Below are 5975 nucleotides of genomic sequence, written 5' to 3'. Positions count from 1 at the left end.
TGGAAAAGGATACAGTCAGAGAGGACAGGAAATTTTTTAATTGGGGAAGGGCAAGTTATGAGGCTATAAAGCTAGAACCTGCGGGTGTGAATTGGGATGATGTTTTTGCAGGGAAATGTACTATGGACATGTGGTCGATGTTTAGAGCTCTCTTGCAGGATGTTCGGGATAAATTTGTCCCAGTGTGGAAGATAAATAATGGTAGGGTGAAGGAACCATGGGTGACAAGTGAGGTGGAAAATCTAGTCAGGTGGAAGAAGACCGCATACATGAGGTTCAGGAAGCAAGGATCACATAGGTCTATTGAGGAATATAGGGTAGCAAGAAAGGAGCTTAAGAAGGGGCTGAGAAGAGCAAGAAGGGGGCATGAGAAGGCCTTGGCAAGTAGGGTAAAGGAAAACCCCAAGGCATTCTTCAATTATGTGAAGCAAAAAAGGATGACAGGAGTGAAGGTAGGACCGATTAGAGATAAAGGTGGGAATATGTGCCTGGAGGCTGTGGAAGTGAGCGAGGTCCTCAATGAATGCTTCTCTTCGGTATTCACCAATGAGAGGGAATTTGATGATGGTGAGGACAATATGAGTGAGGTTGATGTTCTGGAGCATGTTGATATTCAGGCAGAGGAGGTGTTGGAGTTGTTAGAATACATTAGGACGGATAAGTCCCCGGGGCCTGACAGAATATTCCCCAGGCTGCTCCACGAGGCGAGAGAAGAGATTGCTGAGCCTCTGGCTAGGATCTTTATATCCTCATTGTCCATGGGAATGGTACCGGAGGACTGGAGGGAGGCGAATGTTGTCCCATTGTTCAAAGAAGGTAGTATGGATAGTCCGGGTAATTATAGACCAGTGAGCCTTACGTCTGTGGTGGGAAAGCTGTTGGAAAAGATTCTTAGAGATAGGATCTATGGGCATTTAGAGATTCATGGTCTGATCAGGAACAGTCAGCATGGCTTTGTGAAGGGCAGATCGTGTCTAACAAGCCTGATGGAGTTCTTTGAGGAGGTGACCAGGCACATAGATGAGGGTAGTGCAGTGGATGTGATCTACATGGATTTTAGTAAGGCATTTGACAAGGTTCCACACGGTAGGCTTAATCAGAAAGTCAGAAGGCATGGGATCCAGGAAAGTTTGGCCAGGTGGATTCAGAATTGGCTTGCCTGCAGAAGGCAAAGGGTCGTGGTGGAGGGAGTACATTCAGATTGGAGGATTGTGACTAGTGGTGTCCCACAAGGATCTATTCAGGGACCTCTGCTTTTTGTGATTTTTATTAATGAATGGGATAGGGGGGTAGAATGGTGGGTTTGCAAGTTTGCAGATGACACAAAGGTTGGTGGTGTTGTAGATAGTGTAGAGGATTGTCAAAGATTGCAGAAAGACATTGATAGGATGCAGAAGAGGGCTGAGAAGTGGCAGATGGAGTTCAACCCGGAGAAGTGTGAGGTGGTACACTTTGGAAGGACAAACTCCAAGGCAGGGTACAAAGTAAATGGCAGGATACTTGGTAGTGTGGAGGAGCAGAGGGATCGGGGGATACATGTCCATAGATCACTGAAAGTTGCCTCACAGGTGAATAGGGTAGTTAAGAAAGCTTATGGGGTGTTAGCTTTCATAAGTCGAGGGGTAGAGTTTAAGAGTTGCGATGTAACGATGCAGCTCTATAAAACTCTGGTTAGGCCACACTTGGAGTACTGTGTCCAGTTTTGGTCGCCTCCCTATAGGAAGGATGTGGAAGCATTGGAAAGGGTACAGAGGAGGTTTACCAGAATGCTGCCTGGTTTAGAAAGTATGCATTATGATCAGAGATTAAGGGAGCTAGGGCTTTACTCTTTGGAGAGAAGGAGGATGAGAGGAGACATGATAGAGGTGTACAAGATAATAAGAGGAATAGATAGAGTGGATAGCCAGCGCCTCTTCCCCAGGGCACCACTGCTCAATACAAGAGGACATGGCTTTAAGGTAAGGAGTGGGAAGTTCAAGGGGGATATTAGAGGAAGGTTTTTTACTCAGAGAGTGGTTGGTGCGTGGAATGCACTGCCTGAGTCAGTGGTGGAGGCAGATACACTAGTGAAGTTTAAGAGACTACTAGACAGGTATATGGAGGAATTTAAGCTGCGGGGTTATCTGGGAGGCAGGGTTTGAGGGTCGGCACAACATTGTGGGCTGAAGGGCCTGTATTTTGCTGTACTATTCTATGTTCTATGTTGTCATAAGGAGACTCACAGCATTTAAAATTGACTCCGCTGTTCAGTTTTTCAGTCATTTTTGGAAGGCCATTTTCTGCATTGCCAGGATAACAGCCCATGTGGCCGGCAGGGAGTGGTAAACATTTGTATCGCTCTCTGGTCACCGTCGCTCAGTGAGAGTTAGTGACATCAGGAGCAGATTTAACAGATTGATAGAGGGGTGAGGAGGATGTTGTGAACATTGACTGTGTGTACTGAATTATTCCTGTGTTGTAATGAAGAGAAAACTAATGATTATCCCTTTTCCCATCTGGTTCCATCTGCTCATTCCCCGTGCATCTTGTTTAACCTCTGTCCAGTCTGTATCTCACAACTCAATGATGTATATCGAACACCTTGTTCAACCTCTGTCCTGTCTGTATCCATTCACCTCAATGATGTATATCAATCATCTTGTTCAAACTCTGTCCATCCTGTATCCCACCACCTCAATTTTATATATATCTATTAGATTATGAGAACAGTCAGTCCTCTTTTATTGTCATTTAGAAATGCATACATGCATTAAGAAATGATAGTATGTTTCTCCGGTGTGATATCACAGAAAACAAGATAGACCAAAGACTAACACTGACAGAACCACATAATTATAGCATATAGTTACAGCAGTGAAAAGCAGTACCATAACTTGATTAACAGTCCATAGGCACACAAAAAAAAATGTCTCAAAGTCCCCGAGTCCCTGATAGCAGCGACAAAAGGGAGAAACTCCCTGCCTAAACGTCCAGGCACCATCAACTTGCCGATACCTTGGAGGCAGCCGACCCCGAGTCCATCCGTCTGAAAACTCTGAGCTTCCAAGCAGCCTCTCCGATACAGCCTCACGAGCGCCATCCTCCGCCGAGCACCTTCGACCTCTCCCCGGCCGCTGAAACACGCAAAGCCGAGGATTTCAAGGCCTTCAGCTCCAGAGATTCCGGTTACCACGCAGTAGCAGCGGTAGCAAAGCAGACATTTCAGAAGTTTTGCAGATGTTCAGCTATGCACTCAATGTCTGTCTCCATAAAATCAGTATTGCGCACAGTCCCCTGCTTGACAGATAACAGATATTCATCACCGGAGAGGCCGCACGCGCTGCCATCTTCTGCACTCAATATATATCAACCATCTTCTTCAATCTCTGTCCAGTCTGTATCCCACAACCTCAATGATATATATCAACCATCTTGTTCAATCTCTGTCCAGTCTGTATCCCACAACCTCAATGATATATATCAACCATCAACCTCAATGATATATATCAACCATCAACCTCAATGATATATATCAACCATCTTGTTCAATCTCTGTCCATTCTGTATCCCACAACCTCAATGATATATATCAACCATCTTGTTCAATCTCTGTCCAGTCTGTATCCCACAACCTCAATGATATATATCAACCATCTTGTTCAATCTCTGTCCATTCAGTATCCCACAACCTCAATGATATATATCAACCATCTTGTTCAATCTCTGTCCAGTCTGTATCCCACAACCTCAATGATATATATCAACCATCTTGTTCAATCTCTGTCCATTCAGTATCCCACAACCTCAATGATATATATCAACCATCTTGTTCAATCTCTGTCCAGTCTGTATCCCATCACATCAGTCAATTTCTGGCCACTCTGTATCGCATCAATAATTATAATTTTAGTTTCAACGTTACAAAATGACAAAGTGTTAATCTTGACAGCATTTAAAGTGAGACTGTTATTACTTTTTGTCATTTTTGGAGAGCCACTTTCTTTGTTGCCCGGGTAACAGCCCATGTGACTTGCAGGGAGTGGTGCTCATTTTTATCGCTCTCTGGTCACGGTCCCTCATTGAGAGACAGTAGCCTCAGGAGCAGATGTAGCAGATTGATAGTGCGTTGGGGAGGATGTTGTGAGCATTGACTGTATCACCTGTATTAACCCTGTGTTGTAATGGAGACAAAACTGATGAATGTGGGCATTACATTGTGCAACTTTGTTCAGGCCGTCACAAACGTCTTGTAATCAGTCAATAGTTGTGCATCATTTAAAGTAAAAAGAGAAAATGCTGGAAACGTTCAGCAGATCGGGCAGCAACTTGGACGGTCCCAGTACTGATATTGGGCCTTCCACAATTTCTCTTTCCACAAGTCTAATCGGATAAAACGAGTTTCCAGCTCTATTATTTAAATTTTATATTAAAAACATTTTATTCTTGTTAGCCTACAGGAAATGTGATGGCGACCTCATTCAACATTGTGATAATGATAAATTGAGTTCAGTTTAGCTTCAGGAGATGACATGAAACGTATCCCCGGTATCTGGTGACTCACGCCAAGGTTTTGCAGCCTGATCGTTAGTCCAGTCAGATGATCATCAGGTTCCTGTTCTGCCATAGGTTGGTGGAGTGTTAGTTTTTGAACTCTGATTGGCCGAAACACTGCATCGTATTACCGGTAGCAAGGAGTCCTGGGAGAGTTGCTGTTTGGACTGCAATCCTTGGAAACTCCGGGCATATGGAGCTCTCAGTATTTGTGATTTGGTCAAGGTCAGTACTTATACAGATGGGACACGATGTTCCTCCTTCCAAATGATTGAGAAGTCTCGGGCTTCAGGACATTGGTTGTGGGTATATCCCTGAATACACCACTTGCTGGGAGATGTGGGGACGATGTGCGAGGCTTCTAACGTCGGAAGTGACAGGCTTAGCTGTGTGACACTGTGAGGTTGGGTCATGGGATATCATAGTAAAATGGACTTGCGGATCAACCTGCCCAGGTTTATGAGTTGTTGAGCGAGTGTTTCTGGTCTGGGGGTTCCGTGTTCAAAACGCGTTTGGAAAACCCCCTCACTGTCACCTGTCTGTCAGGCAGTGGAAATCTAACAGATTTTGATGCTGGAGATCTGCAGTAAAAACTAAAAATGTATGAAGTCATTCTGAAGGAAGGTGTGAACCTGAATCGTCAAATTTGTTCCCTTCCACACAGTTGTTCCTTACCTGCTGAGTGTTTCTGGTAATTCCAGTTTCTTTCTATTACATTCATCCTGGAATGGTTTATATTTCCTGAAATGGGCCTGTTTTAACTTGGAAATGGAAATGGCTCGTTCTGTGACAGTCGGACAATAATGAAACTACAGCTCTTCCCACTAAATTTTCTTGGTACCAATTTTCCTGTTACTCCTGGGAATGTGTTCAGTGCAGTTGTTGCTAACAAGGTTCACAAGAATAATCTCAGGAATGATGGGCTTTATGTATGAGGAGCATTTGACAGGTCTGGACTTGCTCAGTGCAGTTCAGAGGGACGGTGGTGTGGGGAGGTGAAGTAAACCTATCGAATGCTGAAAAGCCTGAATACAGTGGACATGGAGAGTCTACAATCAGCTGGCACAGTCTCAGAGTAAAGACGTTTCCCTTAAAACTGAGATGAGAAAAATCTCTCCAGCCGAAGGATGGCTGCTCTGTGTGGAAATTGTTGCCGCAGAGGATGGTGGAGGCTGCCCTTGGCGTATATTTAAGGCAGATTTAAATATATTCGTGATTGCTACGTAGCTTCAGGGTTACAGGATGAAGGCAGGAATATGGAGTTGGAGTAAAATTCATGGTTGAATGGTGGAGCAGACACGGTGGACCGAATCATCTGATTCTCCTCCTACATCTCGTGTCTTACCATAACTGAACGATGACACCTTCATATCCCATATCAGGCTTTAAGAAGTGCGAGGGGCAATTTCAGTTTTGTTCATTGAGATCTTTATATTTGTCTTCAA

The sequence above is a fragment of the Mobula hypostoma genome, unplaced genomic scaffold, assembly GCF_963921235.1.
Source record: "Mobula hypostoma unplaced genomic scaffold, sMobHyp1.1 scaffold_148, whole genome shotgun sequence".
Taxonomy (NCBI): domain Eukaryota; kingdom Metazoa; phylum Chordata; class Chondrichthyes; order Myliobatiformes; family Myliobatidae; genus Mobula; species Mobula hypostoma.
The sequence above is the reverse complement of the archived record's forward strand: the minus strand, read 5'-3'. Positions refer to the sequence as shown.